Below are 21,841 nucleotides of genomic sequence, written 5' to 3'. Positions count from 1 at the left end.
TAACGGTCCCGATGAGTATCCAATCACAGGACACGTTGAACGTGAGGCCATCTAGAAGGCCTTACTGACAACAACTCGTGATCTGATTGGCTATCGCAACTGTCTATCAACTGTATGTCCCCGTTCACTTACAGTGCACGGACGCCCGCATTGTTGATTCTGAAGGCCTTGGACAGATTTGGTACAGCATGGCAACATAAGCTAGCTGAATTCTGAATGGATAAAAACTCTAACCTAAAACAGCACTGGAAGCAGCATAATATGACATAAAGAGAATATGAATACTTTTAGATATTTAGGGAAAGTAAATAAAAAAATACTTTTATCTTTAATTATGATCATGATTTCTGGTTATGTTAGGCCAGCAGAGAATTCTTATGCTTTAAAGTTGCAAGTAGAGATGTCCGATAATGGCTTTTTTACCGATATCCGATATTCCGATATCGTCCAACTCTTAATTACAGATTCCGATATCAAGCGATACCGATATATACAGTCGTGGAATGAACACATTATTATGCCTAATTTTGTTGTGATGCCCCGCTGGATGCATTAAACAATGTAACAAGGTTTTCCAAAATAAATCAACTCAAGTTATGGGAAAAAAATGCCAACATGGCACTGCCATATTTATTATTGAAGTCACAAAGTGCATTATTTTTGTACGCAGCTTCCATAAAATGCTCAGTCATTCACAAACAAAGATGGGGCGAGGGTCACCACTTTGTGAAGAAATGCGTGAGCAAATTGTCCAACAGTTTAAGAACAACATTTCTCAACCAGCTATTGCAAGGAATTTAAGGATTTCACCATCTACGCTCCGTAATATCATCAAGGGGTTCAGAGAATCTGGAGAAATCACTGCACGTAAGCAGCTAAGCCCGTGACCTTCGATCCTTCAGGCTGTACTGCATCAACAAGCGACATCAGTGTGTAAAGGATATCACCACATGGGCTCAGGAACACTTCAGAAACTCACTGTCAGTAACTACAGTTGGTCGCTACATCTGTAAGTGCAAGTTAAAACACTCCTATGCAAGGCGAAAACCGTTTATCAACAACACCCAGAAACGCCGTCGGCTTCGCTGGGCCTGAGCTCATCTAAGATGGACTGATACGAAGTGGAAAAGTGTTCTGTGGTCTGACGAGTCCACATTTAAAGTTGTTTTTGGAAACTGTGGACGTCGTGTCCTCCGGACCAAAGAGGAAAAGAACCATCCGGGTTGTTATAGGCGCAAAGTGTAAACGCCAGCATGTGTGATGGTATGGGGGTGTATTAGTGCCCAAGACATGGGTAACTTACACATCTCTGAAGGCACCATTAATGCTGAAAGGTACATGCAGCTTTTGGAGCAACATATGTTGCCATCCAAGCAAAGTTACCATGGACGCCCCTGCTTATTTCAGCAAGACAATGCCAAGCCACGTGTTACATCAACGTGGCTTCATAGCAAAAGAGTGCGGGTACTAGACTGGCCTGCCTGTAGTCCAGACCTGTCTCCCATTGAAAATGTGTGGCGCATTATGAAGCCTAAAATACCACAACGGAGACCCCCGGACTGTTGAACAACTTAAGCTGTACATCAAGCAAGAATGGGAAAGAATTCCACCTGAGAAGCTTCAAAAATGTGTCTCCTCAGTTCCCGAATGTTTACTGAGTGTTGTTTAAAGGAAAGGCCATGTAACAAATTGGTGAACATGCCCTTTCCCAACTACTTTGGCACGTGTTGCAGCCGTGAAATTCTAAGTTAATTATTATTTGCAAAAAATAAATAAAGTTAATGAGTTTGAACATCAAATATCTTGTCTTTGTAGTGCATTCAATTGAATATGGGTTGAAAAGGATTTGCAAATCATTGTATTCCATTTATATTTACATCTAACACAATTTCCCAACTCATATGGAAACAGGGTTTGTATTTCTGGTTCCATGGTTATAATCATACATGTCCTGGTTTGTCCCCACTGTACTTGTAGATGCTCACTGAGCTGAAGTCCAGCAATATTTGCTGTTGTCGTGCATTGCACACATTGGCCGCTACGTTGCGCGTCTTTCGCCGTGTTCGGTACATCGGTACTTATCTTGCACACATACTCATGCACATGCATAATAAACCAAGAAGCTGCTGAGCGGCCTAATGCTTGTTCTTTGTCTAAATAGCCAAGATAAAGACGGAGAGGAAAGTGGTAAGAAGTAGCCCCCCCCCCCCTCCTCCTCCCTCCCCCCGTCCTCCCCATGGGGATCGGATGTTCTCAGCCGTTATAAGCAAGCAAAGCTGGCGGCCGGCAGACCGTCTGGCTCCAGAGCGATGCGGGCACACACACACACACACACACACTCACACACACTCACACACACACAATTCCAGACCTTCTGTCATGAGGTTTGCTTTTACTGAGGTCAGCTAACTGAGCCCAAAGGCCCTCGAACGAGAGCCGCGAGCTGTCTGCCGTCGCCACGCACTCATGACAAAACACTAACTTTATTTCCTTCCTCAAGGCAACAGTGTCAGTTGTCTTGTTGGTGTTGTGTGTGTTTGCATTGTCACTCTGTCTTGCACAACATGTGACCAGGCAGGCAGGAGACCCATGTTGGGCCCTCTCAAAGTCCTCTGACAGGACCAGGACTGTGTTGGCTAACATTTTGAACTGTTTCCTGTGACTTAACCCCATGCAGTTGGTTGCAATGACGAATTGAAAGTCAATCAAACAATCAATCAAAGTTTGTTTATATAGCCTTAAATCACGAGTGTCTCAAAGGGCTGCACAAGCCACAACGACAGTGAGCATTATCATTGTGAAGATTAATAAATAGAGATGTCCGATAATGGCTTTTTCGCCGATATCCGATATTCCGATATTGTCCAACTCTTAATTACCGATTCCGATATAACCGATACCGATATACACTACCGTGCAAAAGTTTGGGGTCACCCAAACAATTTTGTGGAATAGCCTTCATTTCTAAGAACAAGAATAGACTGTCGAGTTTCAGATGAAAGTTCTCTTTTTCTGGCCATTTTGAGCGTTTAATTGACCCCACAAATGTGATGCTCCAGAAACTCAATCTGCTCAAAGGAAGGTCAGTTTTGTAGCTTCTGTAACGAGCTAAACTGTTTTCAGATGTGTGAACATGATTGCACAAGGGTTTTCTAATCATCAATTAGCCTTCTGAGCCAATGAGCAAACACATTGTACCATTAGAACACTGGAGTGATAGTTGCTGGAAATGGGCCTCTATACACCTATGTAGATATTGCACCAAAAACCAGACATTTGCAGCTAGAATAGTCATTTACCACATGAGCAATGTATAGAGTGTATTTCTTTAAAGTTAAGACTAATTTAAAGTTATCTTCATTGAAAAGTACAGTGCTTTTCCTTCAAAAATAAGGACATTTCAATGTGACCCCAAACTTTTGAACGGTAGTGTATATATTGTGTTTTTATGTTGATTTAATAAAAAAAAACAAAATAAATAACAATTATTTTTTTATTTTTTTATTTCTTGTGCGGCCCGGTACCAATCGGTCCGCGGACCAGTACCGGGCCGCCGACCAGTACCGGGCCGCGGCCCGGTGGTTGGGGACCACTGGTGTAGAGGACTGACAGAGACAGGCAGAAGGAAGCGGAGGCGGCTACTCAATATGTCCGTGTGGAAACTCGTTTGGTACACCTCCGAACCGAACCGAAACCCCCGTACTGAAACAGTTCAATACAAATACACGTACCGTTACACCCCTAATATTTAATAATAAAATCTAGAGGCAAAGTCATACATTATTCGCTTTTCCAAGCGGCCCTCTGATGGCAGCCATAACTGCCATGTGGCCCTCAATGTCAACCAGTTTGACATCCCTGCTCTAGACTGTTTTCTTTTTCAGCACCCCAGCTTGTCCTCTCCTCAACTTGCGTTTCCCTTTTTTCTGTCCATGCAGTCACGCAGAGAGAAGGCCGCCTGTTCCCACACTGACGTGTGAAACGTTTGTCCAGCAGAGGCTCAGCTCCACCTAGTTTGCTTTCCACCTTACGCCTCCAGCTCCGGCTGAATACCGGGAGTTTGTCGGGAGAAAATCTCTGCCGGGAGGTTGTCGGGAGAGGCGCTGAATAGCGGGATTCTCCCGCTAAAGACGGGAGGGTTGGCAAGTATGTACACACACCATAGTAATACTTATATCTCTGACTACAGTAGCCGTAAAGGGCCGACCATCCATCAAGCGGTGCGGCTTCAAAGTCGTACTAAAACATTTTGACAGATTTTTGAGTGCCGTGTGTAATGTTCTTTATTTTCAATGGAACATTTAAAGGTTTGATATTTAGTGGCATCATATTGCAGTCTCCACATATCTCTTATGTGTGACTGCCATCGACTGGTCACACTTATCATTTCACCATGTACCAAATAAAATTGCTTAAAGGTCGGTAAGCACAACCAGTATTATTCCGTACATTAGGCACACTGGGTTATAAGGCGCACTGTCGATTTTTGAGAAAATTAAAGGATTTTAAGTGCGCCTAATAGTCCGAAAAATATGGTCTTTATTTTCAATGGAACATTTTAAGTTTTGATTGTAGCTGAGATAGGCTCCAGCGCCCCCCGCTACCCCGAAGGGAATTAGCGGTAGAAAATGGATGGATGGATGTTTAGTGGCGTCATATTGCAGTCTACACGTATCTCTGCAGCATCGCGTGGACATCGGGGCCGGTACCTCTGGATTGGCAGACCGGGATGGTGGTTCCTCTCTTTAAGAAGGGGAACCGGAGGGTGTGTTCCAACTATCGTGGGATCACACTCCTCAGCCTTTCCGGTAAGTTCTATTCAGGTGTACTGGAGAGGAGGCTACGCCGGATAGTGGAACCTCGGATTCAGGAGGAACAGTGTGGTTTTCGTCCTGGTCGTGGAACTGTGGACCAGCTCTATACTCTCGGCAGGGTCCTTGAGGGTGCATGGAAGTTTGCCCAACCAGTCTACATGTGCTTTGTGGACTTGGAGAAGGCACTCGACCGTGTCCCTCGGGAAGTCCTGTGAGGAGTGCTCAGAGAGTATGGGGTATCGGAATGTCTGATTGTGGCGGTCCGCTCCCTGTATGATCAGTGTCAGAGGTTGGTCCGCATTGCCGGCAGTAAGTCGGACACGTTTCCAGTGAGGGTTGGACTCCGCCAAGGCTGCCCTTTGTCACCGATTCTGTACATAACTTTTATGGACAGAATTTCTAGGCGCAGTCAAGGCGTTGAGGGGATCCGGTTTGGTGGCTGCAGGATTAGGTCTCTGCTTTTTGCAGATGATGTGGTCCTGATGGCTTCATCTGGCCAAGATCTTCAGCTCTAACTGGATCGGTTCGCAGCCGAGTGTGAAGCGACTGGGATGAGAATCAGCACCTCCAAGTCCGAGTACATGTTTCTCGCCCGGTAAAGGGTGGAGTGCCCTCTCCGGGTTGGGGAGGAGACCCTGCCCCAAGTGGAAGAGTTCAAGTACCTCGGAGTCTTGTTCACGAGTGAGGGAAGAGTGGATGGTGAGATCGACAGGCGGATCGGTGCGGCGTTTTCAGTAATGCGGACGCTGTATCGATCCGTTGTGGTGAAGAAGGAGCTGAGCCGGAAGGCAGAGCTCTCAATTTACAGGTCGATCTACGTTCCCATCCTCACCTATGGTCATGAGCTTTGGGTTATGACCGAAAGGACAAGATCACGGGTACATACAAGTGGCCGAAATGAGTTTTCTCCGCCGCGTGGAGGGGCTCTCCCTTAGAGATAGGGTGAGAAGCTCTGTCATCCGGGGGGAGCTCAAAGTAAAGCCGCTGCTCCTCCACATGGAAAGGAGCCAGATGAGGTGGTTCGGGCATCTGGTCAGGATGCCACCCGAACACCTCCATAGGAGGCCACGGGGAAGACCCAGGACACGTTTGGAAGACTATATCTCCTGGCTGGCTTGGAAACGCCTCGGGATCCCCCGGGAAGAGCTGGACGAAGTGGCTGGGGAGAGGGAAGTCTGGGCTTCCCTGCTTAGGCTGCTGCCCCCGCGACCCGACCGCGGATAAGCGGAAGAAGATGGATGGATGGATAGATGGATGGATGGATGGACGTATCTCTTATGTGTGACTACCATATACTGGTCACACTTATCATTGCACCATGTATTACATAAAATTTGTCATGTCTGTGTTCATGTTTTTGTTTGGCCATGTGCTGTTTTGTTTTTTGGACACTTCCTTAGTTCCTGGTTTCACTTCCTGGTTTTGTTTGTCACCATAGCAACCATTAGTTTCACCTGTTCCACGTTTGGACTCACACACACCTGTCTCACGTTTTCACAGTCATGTCATGCACCTGTTCACAGTTAGTCACGCACCTGTTTTCACTTTTCATGTCACTATATAGGCTTTTCTGTTTCTGTTGTTCGTCCTGGCGACATCACCCATTCATGCCATGTCCACAGTTCCTTGTCACGTTAGTTCTTGTTTCATCTCTTGTCACGTAAGTTTTTGTTTGTTTAATGTTCATAGTTCTCCGCCATTGTGCGCGCCTTTTGTTTTTCTAGTCAAGTTTTTTACCTCCGCTGTGAGCGCCTTTTGTTTGTACCTTTGGTTTGAGTTTATAGTAATAATTAAACTATGTCTTTACCTGCACGCCACGTCCGTTCCAATTCTTTTGCACCACGGGAGAGCAAACCACGCCAAAGACCAAGTAATGACAGATGTCGCCAGCACGAGAGCTCTCCCGCAAAAAAATGGGACAATTTTGACGAGGTAACGTGGGAGGTCCTGCGCGCCATGGAAGCCGAGACACTCCGCCATTCCCCCATGGAGCGCAGGGATCTCATGTGGGGTCCGACCGGCAAACTGGTGCCGATCAGCTCCCTTTGGTCCGAGGATGGCGCTGCGTCACCGCAGTCCCGGAAGCGCCGCTCCCAACGAAGGACGTCAGGGAGGGCTTCCACAAGCATTGGAAAGGACGCATCGTTCCCGCAAGCTCCTCCCCCTCCGGGCGGAAACGAGCTGCAGCCAGCCCGGCTTCCCCAGGACGACGTCACGCCGCTGCCAGTGGGTGACGTCATGGATTTTTTTCCCCTGAACTCTTTTTCTTGTCAGCCACATCCAACCAAAGACTCTAAATCCATGATTAAATATTACCAAGACATGTTTTTAGAAATCAGATCCTGTCAATCACAGTCACCCAATTTTCATGCCCCGCCCCCCAGGACTCATGCCACGCCCAAGTCAGAAATTTTTTTTTCACCCACAAAAGCCCAGGTGGGGGGGAACGAAAGACATTTTGGACAATTTAGAGGGGAGGATTCTGCCCTCCTCCTGAACCCCCTCCGCCCACCCCAAAAGACGGTTCCAGACCGCGGGGAGCGCGTCTGGTATCCGCTCCTTGAGGGGGGGGCTAGGGCTGGGAATTGTTCAGGTGGGGTGGCTCAGCATCGTCACGCCAAGCCACAGCCTCCAGCACGACCACCACCACCTGTCTTTCGACCTGCCAAGCCACAGCCACCAGCACGACCACCACCACCTGTCTTTCGACCTGCCAAGCCACAGCCTCCAGCACGACCACAACCACCAGTCTTTCGTCACGCCAAGCCACAGCCTCCAGCACGACCACAACCACCTGTCTTTCGACCTGCCAAGCCACAGCCACCAGCACGACCCCCACCACCAGTCTTTCGTCACGCCAAGCCACAGCCTCCAGCACGACCACAACCACCTGTCTTTCGACCTGCCAAGCCACAGCCACCAGCACGACCCCCACCACCAGTCTTTCGTCACGCCAAGCCACAGCCTCCAGCACGACCACAACCACCTGTCTTTCGACCTGCCAAGCCACAGCCACCAGCACGACCCCCACCACCAGTCTTTCGTCACGCCAAGCCACAGCCTCCAGCACGACCCCCACCACCTGTTTTTCGACCATGCCAAGATCCACCTGCTCCACGCCCAGCTCCACGCCAAGCGCCACCAGTACCTGCTCCACGCCAAGCGCCACCAGTACCTGCTCCACGCCAAGCGCCGCCAGTACCTGCTCCACGCCAAGCGCCGCCAGTACCTGCTCCACGCCAAGCGCCGCCAGTACCTGCTCCACGCCAAGCGCCGCCAGTGGCTGCCCCACGACGCCAAGCGCCGCCAGTGGCTGCCCCACGACGCCAAGCGCCGCCCGTGGCTGCCCCACGCCGCCAAGCGCCGCCCGTGGCTGCCCCACGCCGCCAAGCGCCGCCCGTGGCTGCCCCACGCCGCCAAGCGCCGCCCGTGGCTGCCCCACGCCGCCAAGCGCCGCCCGTGGCTGCCCCACGCCGCCAAGCACCGCCCGTGGCTGACCCACGCCAAGACCAAAGCCAAGACCAAGACCCGCCAAGTGACCAAGACCAAGACCCGCCAAGTGACCAAGACCAAGACCCGCCAAGTGACCCAAACCAAGACCAAGTCCAAGCACAGCCACACCAAGACCAAGTCCAAGACCAACTACGCCAAGACCAAGACCAACCACGCCGAGTCCAAGACCAAGACCAACCACGCCAAGTCCAAGACCAAGACCAACCACGCCAAGACCAAGTCCAAGACCAAGACCCAGACCCTCGCCAAGACCAAGACCAAGACCCATGCCAAGACCAAGACCCTCGTCAAGACCCGCCACGCCAAGCTTCGCCGCCTGACGCACCACGCCAAGCTTCGCCGCCTGACGCACCACGCCAAGCTTCGCCGCCTGCCACGACAACGCGCCCACCTCCTCGTCGGCCAAGGATGTGGCCTTTCCATGGGCGTCCGCCACGCCAGGTGCGCCGACCTCCTCGTCTGCCACGAATGTGGCCATTCCCAGGTCGCCCACCTCGTCAGGTTCAGCGGCGGTCTACCCGCCGCCGCCACCTGACTCTGCCCCGGTGGATTCGGGGACACCTGGTCTGGCGACCCACCGCCATGTCCCCCTCCCCCCCTCCCATGACTCTTGATCCTGTTTTTTGTTTTTGGACATCTGGGATCTGTCCGTAAGGGGGGGGTTCTGTCATGTCTGTGTTCATGTTTTTGTTTGGCCATGTGCTGTTTTGTTTTTTGGACACTTCCTTAGTTCCTGGTTTCACTTCCTGGTTTTGTTTGTCACCATAGCAACCATTAGTTTCACCTGTTCCACGTTTGGACTCACACACACCTGTCTCACGTTTTCACAGTCATGTCATGCACCTGTTCACAGTTAGTCACGCACCTGTTTTCACTTTTCATGTCACTATATAGGCTTTTCTGTTTCTGTTGTTCGTCCTGGCGACATCACCCATTCATGCCATGTCCACAGTTCCTTGTCACGTTAGTTCTTGTTTCATCTCTTGTCACGTAAGTTTTTGTTTGTTTAATGTTCATAGTTCTCCGCCATTGTGCGCGCCTTTTGTTTTCCTAGTCAAGTTTTTTACCTCCTCTGTGAGCGCCTTTTGTTTGTACCTTTGGTTTGAGTTTATAGTAATAATTAAACTATGTCTTTACCTGCACGCCACGTCCGTTCCAATTCTTTTGCACCACGGGAGAGCAAACCACGCCAAAGACCAAGTTATGACAAAATTGCTTTGAGGTCGGTAAGCACAACCAGAATTATTTCGTACATTAGGCAGGTTATAAGGCGCACTGCTGATTTTTGAGAAAAAGAAAGGCTTTTAAGTGTGCCTTATTTTCTGAAAAATACGATACTAACTCATCACAGAAAATGGCACTCATTCACACTGTGTTAGAGGCATACTTGCCAACCCTCCCAATTTTTCCGGGAGACTCCCAAATTTCAGTGCCCCTCCCGAAAATCTCCCGGGACGACCATTCTCCCGAATTTCTCCCGATTTTCACCCGGACAATAATATTGAGGGCGTGCCGTGAAGGCACTGCCTTTAGCGTCCTCTACAATCTGTCGTAGTGTCCGCTTTTACACCATTCAAACAGCGTGCCGGTCCAGTCACATGTTGTACACGGCTTCTGCAGACACACGTAAGTGACTGCAAGGCATACTGGATCAACAGCCATACAGGTCACACTGAGGGTGGCCGTATAAACAACTTTAACACTGTTACAAATATGCGCCACACTGTGAACCCACACCAAACAACAATAACACAGACATTTCGGGAGAACATCCGCACCGTAACACAACATAAACACAACAGAACAAATACCCAGAATCTCTTGCAGCCCTAACTCTCCCGGGCTACAATATACACCCCCGCTACCACCAAACCTCGCCCCCCCCCCCCCCCCCCCCCCCCCCCCCCCCCCCCAGGTTACAAAACCTCCTTCCTTTTGGTTGTTGCTGTGTGACATATACGAGCAGGGAGAAGTCATGGAGATGGCCTAAAAATGATTTTTGAAAATGATGAAACAGGTTAAATAAGAATCGGGATTTAGATGTAAGTCTATTTTTTGGGCACCATACTTTGATCAAAAATTCTTCTTTTTACAATTTTGCAAAGATGTGCATGTTGTTTTCCAGCTAATGTGTTTACCTGCAGTAAGAGAAGCCCACTTGTAACAAGCAGAATGGTCCGGACGTCTCTCTTTACTTGAAGCGGTGCCAACCTGCCTGCACTTTAAAAGACTGGAGTAACTTTCTAAGTGTGAGTTATCCCTGCCGTGGCTGTTCTTAATTTCACAGTTAACCTTCTTCCTTGTGGGCCAAACTTTTTAAAATGCGCAACCAGCCCCTCCACATTCTTACCTGAACTCGCCTGTATCACTCAAGTTGAAACCAACCCTCACTGTACTGACTCTTGTATTTGTCTTTCTAAGTTTTAGGTCAAAAAGCACTCAAACTTGGAAAGTTATTTCATTTCATTTTTATTTATCTCCTTCAGTGATGTGCATCTTTGATCGATAAGACAATTATACCTCAATTATTCAATTATACATTTACACACCTACGCCCGAGAAGGAGCAGGATGAAGACAAATCTTATATTTTCCTACCCCCTTCAACATAATACGTAGTCTTACTAAATGATATCATATAAACCAACAATTACATCCAAATATAAAGAAAACAAACAAAAAAACACACAAAAAAACACAACAAGTGCAAAAAGTACGGCCCTGACTGCAAGACAGGGCCGTACTTTTGCACTTGTTGCATAACTAGGATTTGACAAATACTGAGGTCAAACATGTCCAAGAGGAACTTTAAATGGCTGAAATCATGAGTATCCCAGCACCATATACAGTAAATTACAAACCCTAAAACTAGTAAAGTTGTCACGTTGTGTAAATGGTAAATAAAAACAGAATACAATGATTTGCAAATCCCTTTCAACTTATATTCAATTGAATATACTGCAAAGTCAAGATACTTAACATTCGAACTGGTAAACATTATTACTTGCAAATATTAGGTCATTTGGAATTTGATCCCTGCAACATGTTTCAAAAAAGCTGGCACAAGTGGCAAAAAAGAATGCTCATCGAACACTTATTTGGAACATCCCACAGGTGAACAGGCTAATTGGGAACAGGTGGGTGCCATGATTGGGTATAAAAGCAGCTTCCATGAAATGCTCAGTCATTCACAAACAAGGACGGAGCGAGGGTCACTACTTTGTCAACAAATGCGTGAGCAAATTGTCCAACAGTTTAAAACAACATTTCTCAACCAGCTATTGCAAGGAATTTAGGGATTTCACCATCTACGCTCCGTAATATCATCAAAAGGTTCAGAGAATCTGGAGAAATCACTGCACGTAACATTGAATGCCGGTGACCTTGGATCCCTCAGGTGGTACTGCATCAAAAAGTGACATCAGTGTGTAAAGGATATCACCACATGGGCTCAGAAACCCTTCAGAAAACCACTGTCAGTAACTACAGTTTGTCGCTACAACTGTAAGTGCAAGTTAAAACTCTCCTATGCAAAGCGAAAGCCATTTGTCAACAACACCCAGAAACGCCGCCGGATTCGCTGGGCCCAAGCTCATCTAAGATGGACTGATACGAAGTGGAAAAGTGTTCTGTGGTCTGACGAGTCCACATTTCAAATTGTTTTTGAAAATTGTGGACGTTGCGTCTTCCGGAACAAAGAGGAAAAGAACAATCCGGATTGTTCTAGGCGCAAAGTGTAAAAGCCAGCATGTGTGATGGTATGGGGGTGTATTAGTGGCCAAGGCATGGGTAACTTACACATCTGTGAATGCCCCTGCTTATTTCGCTTTGTTGTTGTTGTTTTGTTTTTGTGGCTGTGTGTAGAAGTGGCTGGTTGCATCAGCTCTGCTCTTTTAATGTCTTTAATGTCCTTTGTGTTCTTTGATGTTTCCCTCTTACACACAGGTTTATGTGTGCTATGGCTAAGAGGTTTTTTTTCCCCCTTGGCCTAAGTCTGGACCCATTCTCCAGGAGCCCAGGCTTAGACTGAATTTGTATTTTATTGTTTTCTCCTTTTCTGTACTCCCCTACCTGGGGCCCCATATCATCGGCGGTCACTCGAACGAGTATGACGATCCTCCTGGTAGGGGTGTATCTCTTTATGGAGGATGCCTGTGCGTGACTTGGTTTTACGTGGGGAGACTGGTGCACAGACAGTCACCACACGATCCTTGACAGAATCGGGTCAGGGTCCAGTGGCATGGAGTCCAAGACGACTGGGGACCCTTTTCTGCTGCAGCCTTCTTCCGCCGTTGTGATAGTTCTTAAATCTACCGTCTCCCGCCTGCTCCGCCGTTGAGGTCTTCCCCGTATCCCTGGCTAGGGGGCAGTCAGGTACTAGGCCTTTGCCAAGGGCCACCTGGGGTAACAGTAGTAAAGGGGTTAACCTCCAAGTGCCCCAAGACCCCATTGAGGAGCCTCTACTGCCGGATGCACTTTAACGTCATCCCCATAAGAGTTGTGTGGATTAGCTACTAAAAATAGACTTTTGAATCCCGAAAACAAGAAAAATATAAAATAAACAGCGTGTGTTTATATTGCGTTTTACTATACTTGAAACGATACCCAAAGCACTTTACATTGTACCTTACATTCACCCATTCACACACAAATGTATTAAAGTGTGCGCACTCACAAATCCAAGCACATTTCTTTGTTACATCACAATCAACCTGGAAATGACCGCAGGCGTTTGCATGGCTGGGCACACCTGGACCACTCCCCCTTATGAATACGCAAATCATAAAATGGATGGATGGATGAAAGTAGCCATTTGCCTGAAATCTGCACACACTGCCAAATCACACTTCAGTAGGATGTGATTATTTCTCGCGTTTCCAGCGGACGACAGAGAGATAGTTAGCCTAGCTGTCATTGCTCCATAAACTGAACACGGGCTGGGATAACAAAGAAATGGTCGGATCAGGAGATTAAGTAGTGCTCACCCCGTTTGAAAAGATAGTGGCTGCCAGTGATACGTAAAACTTTTACAAGAGGTGGGTCACTCCCCAATATACATATCATTTGTGCACTTTAGAAAACAATTTGCTTATATAGTAGCTTGATCACATTGTGGAGGATGCATATATGTTTAAGAGTTATTTCTCTATTCATAGCCATGTTTGAGCAGCTAGTACTTTTCCTTTCTACATTCTACCAGTCTCTCTTTGTCTTCAGATTGTCTGTTTAGTGTCTTAACCCTTGGAATGTGAAATACAACACCCACGCTTTCCTTAACAGTGTTGCGAGGGGGAGAGATGGGGGTTTTCTTTGTGTGCAAAGGAGTTGGATTTTCCGTTTGAATGTTAGATCAAGTAGAGTAGCCGATATGAATGTATTGGTTAAGATGACCTCCTAAAGCTTTAGTAAAACTTGAAAATATTCCTATTCTGTCTTGATGGTCCTTCTTACTCAGCATATATGTCATTGAAAGAACTTGGGATTGACCAGTAACTTAGATTTCCTGGGAGAAAGAATTGGTCGAGGCAGCAACAGCCAAATTAGAGTTTCCAATCATTCTAATTCAAACATGCCAGCATATCAAAAAGGATACTAAAGACTTTGACTCTTGTGTGATTACTCAGTTTATTATTATAACACAGTAGAAGTTCTTGCGATAGCAACCATATGTGACACATCATTCCTCCGGTGCCATTGTGCCGCCACCGGATGCTACATTTATCCACTCGACTGGCCAAGCTGGCCCAGGCGAGCAATAGGTGGCAAAATGCTCATCTAGATTAATTCAGCGACTTCCTCACAATTTTTTTAATATGAATATGAAGCATTAAATGCATTGGGCGAAAAAAATGCATTTTTTAATGTCTTTGCCTCAAATCTTTTTACATGATTAAAATCAAATCTCTGCAAAGCCTGCACGACCACCTCTGTGCATACTTGCAAACCTTGAGACCTCCGAATTCGGGAGATGGGGGGGTGGGGGGGTTTGGTGGTAGCGGGGGTGTATATTGTGGCCCGGAAGAGTTAGGGCTGCAAAGGATTCTGGGTATTTGTTCTGTTGTGTTTATCAGAATCAGAATCAGAATAGTTTTATTGCAATTGTTTGAGAACGGGTTCACAAACTAGGAATTTTTCTTGGTGCAATCGTGCAACATAAAACACATATAACACATATTTGGTAATAAAAAGATAAAAACATAAAAAGTTTATGTTGTGTTACGGTGCGGATGTTCTCCCGAAATGTGTTTGTCATTCTTGTTTGGTGTGGGTTCACAGTGTGGCGCATATTTGTAACAGTGTTAAACTTGTTTATACGGCCACCCTCAGTGTGACCTGTATGGCTGTTGACCAAGTATGCCTTGCAGTCACTTACTGTGTCTGTAAAAGCCGCATACAACATGTGACTGGGCCGGCACGCTGTCTATAACGAGAAAAAGCGGACGTGACGACAGGTTGTAGAGGACGCTGAAGGCAGTGCCATCACGGCATGCCCTCAGTATTGTTGTCCGGGTGAAAATCGGGAGAAAATCGGGTGAATGGTTGCCCCGGGAGATTTTCGGGAGGGGCACTGAAATTCGGGAGTCTCCTGGAAAAATCAGGAGGGTTTGCAAGTATGCCTCTGTGTGTCACTAAAGTATCCACAGCCTGTAGAAATGTGCGTACGAGAAGCATTAGGTTGGCGTGATGTACCACACATTTCCACGCCAAGTTCACTCATGATGCATCTCATCTTTTCCGGGAAAAAGGGCAAGATTTTTTACCCAAGTTTAATGCATGAGGCCTCTGCTGAGTGTACACCTGAACTACTTCACAAATCCACAGCAGAACAATAAACCAGAAAAGTGAATCCAAATTCTGCTACAAACCCAAAACCAGTGAAGTTGGCACGTTGTGTAATATGGAAATAAAAACAGAATACAATGATTTGCAAATCCTTTTCAACTTATATTCAATTGAATTGACTGCAAAGACAAGATATTTCATGTTCGAACTGAGAAACACAATTTAATGGCAGCAACACATTGCAAAAAAGTTGGCACAGGGGCATTTTTACCACTGTGTTACATGGCCTTTCCTTTTAACAACACTCAGTAAACGTTTGGGAACTGAGGAGACACATTTTTTAAGCTTCTCAGGTGGAATTCTTTCACATTCTTGCTTGATGTACAGCTTAAGTTGTTCAACAGTCCGGGGGTCTCCGTTGTGGTATTTTAGGCTTCATAATGCGCCACACATTTTCAATGGGAGACAGGTCTGGACTACAGGCAGGCCAGTCTAGTACCCGCACTCTTTTACTATGAAGCCACGCTGTTGTAACACGTGGCTTGGCATTGTCTTGCTGAAATAAGCAGGGGCGTCCATGGTAACGTTGCTTGGATGGCAACATAAGTTGCTCCAAAACCTGTATGTACCTTTCAGCATTAATGGCGCCTTCACAGATGTGTAAGTTACCCATGTCTTGGGCACTAACACACCCCCATACCATCACACATGCTGGCTTTTGAATTTTGCGCCTATAACAATCCGGATGGTTCTTTTCCTCTTTGGTCCGGAGGACACAACGTCCACAGTTTCCAAAAACAATTTAAAAGGTGGACTCGTCAGACCACAGAACACTTTTCCACTTCGCATCAGTCCATCTTAGATGAGCTCGGGCCCAGCGAAGCCGGTGGCGTTTCTGGGTGTTGTTGATAAATGGCTTTCGCTTTGCATAGTACAGTTTTAACTTGCACTTACAGATGTAGCGACTGACTGTAGTTACTGACAGTGGTTTTCTGAAGTGTTCATGAGCCCATGTGGTGATATCCTTTACACACTGGTGTTTCTTTCTAATGCAGTACCGCCTGAGGGATCGAAGGTCCGTAATATCATCGCTTACGTGCAGTGATTTCTCCAGATTCTCTGATCCTTTTGATGATATTACGGACCGTAGATGGTGAAATCCCTAAATTCCTTGCAATAGATTGATAAAAAATGTTGTTCTTAAAGGCCAACTGAAATTATTTTTTTTTATTTAAACGGGGATAGCAGATCCATTCTATGTGTCATACTTGATCATTTCGCGATATTGCTATATGTTTGCTGAAAGGATTTAGTAGAGAACATCGACGATAAAGTTCACAACTTTTGGTCGCTGATAGAAAAGCCTTGCCTGTACCGGAAGTAGCGTTACGTCACAGGTTGAAAGGCTCCTCACATTTCCCCATTGTTTACACCAGCAGCGAGAGCGATTCGGACCGAGAAAGCTACGATTATCCCATTAATGTGAGCCAGGATGAAAGATTTGTGGATGAGGTACGTGAGAGTGAAGGACTAGCGTGCAGTGCAGGACGCATCTTTTTTCGTTCTGACCGTAACTTAGGTACAAGGGCTCATTGGAATCCACACTCTCTCCTTTTTCTATTGTGGATCACGGATTTGTATTTTAAACCACCTCGGATACTATATCCTCTTGAAAATGAGAGTCGAGAACGCGAAATGGACATTCACAGTGACTTTTATCTCCATGACAATACATCGGTGAAGCACTTTAGCTACGGAGCTAACATGATAGCATCGGGCTTAACTGCAGATAGAAACTAAATAAATAAACCCCTGACTGGAAGGATAGACAGAAAATCAACAATACTATTAAACCATGGACATGTAAATACACGGTTAATGCTTTCCAGCCTGGCGAAGCTTAACAATGCTGTTGCTAACGACGCCATTGAAGCTAACTTAGCTACGGGACCTCACAGAGCTATGATAAAAACATTAGCTATCCACCTACGCCAGCCAGCCCTCATCTGCTCATCAACACCCGTGCTCACCTGCGTTCCAGTGATCGACGGATCGACGAAGGACTTCACCCGATCATCGATGCGGTCGGCGGCTAGCGTCGGATAGCGCGTCTGCTATCCAAGTCAAAGTCCTCCTGGTTGTGTTGCTGTAGCCAGCCGCTAATACACCGATCCCACCTACAGCTTTCTTCTTTGCAGTCTTCATTGTTCATTAAACAAATTGCAAAAGATTCACCAACACAGATGTCCAGAATACTGTGGAATTTTGAGATGAAAACAGAGCTGTTTGTATTGGATACAATGTGTCCGAATACTTCCGTTTCAACCATTGACGTCACGCGCATACGTCATCATACATAGACGTTTTCAACCGGAAGTTTAGCAGGAAATTTTAAATTGCACTTTATAAGTTAACCCGGCCGTATTGGCATGTGTTGCAATGTTAAGATTTCATCATTAATATATAAACTATCAGACTGCGTGGTCGGTAGTAGTGGCTTTCAGTAGGCCTTTAAACTGTTCAACAATTTGCTCAGGCATTTGTTGACAAAGTGGTGACCCTCGCCCCATCCTTGTTTGTGAATGACTGAGCATTTCATGGAAGCTGCTTTTATACCCAATCATGGCACCCACCTGTTCCCAATTAGACTGTTCACCTGTGGGATGTTCCAAATAAGTGTTTGATGAGCGTTCCTCAACTTTATCAGTCTTTTCTGCCACTTGTGCCAGCTTTTTTGGAACATGTTGCAGGCATCCAATTCCAAATGAGCTAACATTTGCAAAAAATAACAACGTTTTCCAGTTCGAACGTTAAATATCTTGTCTTTGCAGTCTATTCAATTGAATATAAGTAAAAAAGTATTTGCAAATCATTGTATTCTGTTTTTATTTACCATTTACACAATGTGACAACTCCACTGGGTTTGGGTTTTGTACATTGTGCAGCTGTGTATCACAAATAAAATAAGGCAAGCAGTGGACCATGCAGTTTACAGGAAAGCACAGCTATGTGCCCTTAAAGTGTTTCCTTTTATCCTTCTCTTTGGGCTGCTCAAGTTCAACCTTCCTTGCTTAAACTCCTTCTCTCACCCACCCCTGCTTTTTTCCCTATAAAATCCAAACCACCCTCTCTCTCTCTCTCTCTCTCTCTCTCTCTCTCTCTCTCTCTCTCTCTCTCTCTCTCTCTCTCTCTGCCCTCAGATTACTGGGGCTTGTGGAGGTCTATCACAAACATGTGTGCAGGGTTAAGGGCGGTTGATGGGAAGTCCTGCGTCAGGCGGCTCAGCCTCATTTCTCCTAAACAGCAAAGCGAAAACTCAGAGCCAGTTCAAAGGCACAAAACTTGCTTTTTACGGGATATGGTTTTATAGTGAAGGGATCAACAGGGGAAATGTAGATGAATGCAAAAACCTTAAGTGTGTCTTGTGTTTAGGCTGGGGGTCAGCACCCCGCGGCTCTTTAGTGCCGCCCTAGTGGCTCCCTGGAGCATTTTTAAAAAAGGATTGAAAATGTCAAAAAAAAACATTTTTATTTTAGTATGTTTTTTGTTTGAGGACAAACATGACACAAACTTCCCCATTGTTAGAACTACCACAGTTTAATATGTTTGTGTGTATGCTTCACTGATGACACTATTTGGTGAACATTGTTTTGTCCTACTAATTTTGGCGGTTCTTGAACTCACCATAGTGTGGACTGTGACGCAACAGTTTGTTTACATGTAAAATCTTCCACTCCTTCTTTGTCTCATTTTGTCCACCAAAAGTTTTGTGATGTGCGTGAATGCACAAAGGTGAGCTTTGTTGATGTTATTGACTTGTTGGAGTGCTAATCAGGCATATTTGGTCAGTGCATGACTGCAAGATAATCAATGCTAACATGCTATTTAGGCTAGCTGTATGTACATATTGCATCATCATGCCTCATTTGTAGGTATATATGAGCTCATTTAATATCCTTTACTTGCATCCTCTTTGTACATAATTTAGTTTTGCATGTCTCATGACACATTATCTGTATGTAATATTTGCTGCATTTCAGATAGTTGTTTGTGTACAATTTTGTTCCAGACCACAGCAAACATTACCTAGCTTGCCAAAGATTGTAATAAATCTATTAAAAGAAGACAGCCTGCCATTTCCTTTAACTTGGGTCATTAAAAGCCAGTAATTTTCAGGAGTTATCTCACCTTCTGAGTAGCCTCTGATTTAATAATGGTTTCTAATGTTGTAAAAATGTGTAGAATAAATATTACATTTCAACATTTGTGTCAACAAAGATTTGCTTCAGCTTGCGACACATAGTCATTTTGATAGTATGCTATTATAGCTAATATAGACACTTACATCATGTGTTGTCTTCACTATAACACTTATATAAGGCTTTTAAAGTCATTTTAATAGTAGGCTAAAATAGCTAATATAGACACTTACATCATATGTTGTCTTCATTATAACACTTATATAAGGCTTTTAAAGTCATTTTAATAGTAGGCTAAAATAGCTAATATAGACACTTATATCATGGGTTGTCTTCATTATAACACTTATATAAGACTTTTAAAGTCATTTTGATAGTAGGCTAATATAGCTAATATAGACACTTACATCATGTGTTGTCGTCATTATAACACTTATATAAGACTTTTAAAGTCATTTTGATAGTAGGCTAATATAGACACTTACATCATGGGTTGTCTTCATTATAACACGTATATAAGACTTTTAAAGTAATTTTGATAGTAGGCTAATATAGCTAATATAGACACTTACATCATGGGTTGTCTTCATTATAACACTTATATAAGACTTTTAAAGTCATTTTGATAGTAGGCTAATATAGACACTTACATCATGGGTTGTCTTCATTATAACACTTATATAAGACTTTTAAAGTCATTTTGATAGTAGGCTAATATAGACACTTACATCATGGGTTGTCTTCATTATAACACTTATATACGGCTTTTAATTTTTTGCGGCTCCAGACAGATTAGTTTTTTGTATTTTTGGTCCAGTATGGCTCTTGGTTCAGGCTAAAAGGAATGGTGCCACTTATATGTACTGTACTCTTAGTCTTACTGAGGTACACAGAAAAATACTCAAAATGACTGTTTGAGTGTGTGAAACAATAACATAGTACATATACTGTCTTGTCAGGGCACTTTTTAAATGCACAGTAGTAAGGAGGATTCAAAGAAATGTTACACTGCCGCCTAGTGGAGTGTAGGTGTATCGTTTGCAGAACACCACACTTTTATTTATCCTCCTTTTTATTGCATTCAATATATCAGATTTTATTTGAAATTAATTAACAAAATATACAATTCCGGAAGAATCCGATTTTTTTAGCTAATATACTCTTTTTAAGTAATGTTTTTAAAGCAGTCATGATGGAGGAAAGCTTCTGAGGCAAGAAAATGTCCCTCCAGTTTCTCCTTCAAGCCTGAGAGCATTCTGGGAAGCCTAGTGGAAAAATCCCCGGCATTTAACTAAAGCCGTGTCATCAAGACAACACTAATGAGCCAGAAGTTTTAAGAGGGGGAGGAGGAAAGAGCAAATGGTTTGCATATGGATATGAAAGTGTGCAGTCATCACAGCTACACTGCAAAAACTGAAATCAAAGTTAGATGAAATATCTCAAATAAGGGGGATATTTGCTTATTTTCTGTCTGATAAGATCATTCTTCTCACTAAGCAGATATTATGTTAGATTTTTTTACTTGTTTTAAGGGTTTTGGTCCTAAATGATCTCAGTAAGATATTACAGCTTGTTGCTGAGATTTGATGACCTATATTGAGTAAAACATGCTTGAAACTAGAATATCAACTGTTGCAAAGCTGTGTCATCAACACTCACAAGTATAAAACTGCTTTTTTAAAGTAATCATTTCTTACTTCAAGCGGGAAAAAATAATTCATTTTTTTGACACAATTGTGTCTCATAAATAAAACAGATGACAGCCAAATGGACTTTGCTGTTTTTTTTTTCAATGAAACAATAGAAAACACGTACTCATATAGTAGTGGACCCCGACTTAAACAAGTTGAAAAACTTATTCGGGTGTTACCATTTAGTGGTCAATTGTACGGAATATGTACTTCACTGTGCAACCTACTAATAAAAGTCTCAATCAATCAATCAAGTACAGTTGGCACCGTACAGTAAACTGACAGTTAATATTTAAACATTTAACATTTCTAACAATTTTTAATTCTTCAAAATTACAATTAAAACATTTTTGGCCGGGCTGTATATATGCGCACTAATTGACTGAAAGAGCACGCACTTGGCGCGATGATGTCATGTTATCGATGGAAAAATGCATTTTTAGACAATATGATTTGCCTGAGCGGCTAGGAGACCCCGAGAGTAACAAGCGGTTGCCTTGTTGCCTTTCCATTAAGAACAATACATTAGTTTTTAGTATAAGTTTGCTGGTTTCAAGAAATTTAATGTCGAGCGCATATCATTATGTCAAGATAATGGCACTAGCATTTACTTCGTTTAAGAATATTTTTCAACATATTGAGCAAAAAGGTCTCTTTTTTTTCTACCAAGAAAAGTGCACTTGTTATTAGTGAGAATATACTTATTTTAAGGTATTTTGGGTTCATTGAGGTTAGCTAATTTGACTTGTTTTGGAAAGTCTTGACAAGCCAACTTTTCTTGTTCTATTGGCAGATAATTTTGCCCTACACTGCAAAAAGTCAGTGTTAAAAAACAATAGAAC

Source organism: Entelurus aequoreus, linkage group LG10 (genome assembly GCF_033978785.1).
Source record: "Entelurus aequoreus isolate RoL-2023_Sb linkage group LG10, RoL_Eaeq_v1.1, whole genome shotgun sequence".
Classification (NCBI taxonomy): Eukaryota; Metazoa; Chordata; class Actinopteri; order Syngnathiformes; family Syngnathidae; genus Entelurus; species Entelurus aequoreus.
Note: the sequence above shows the minus strand (reverse complement) of the source record.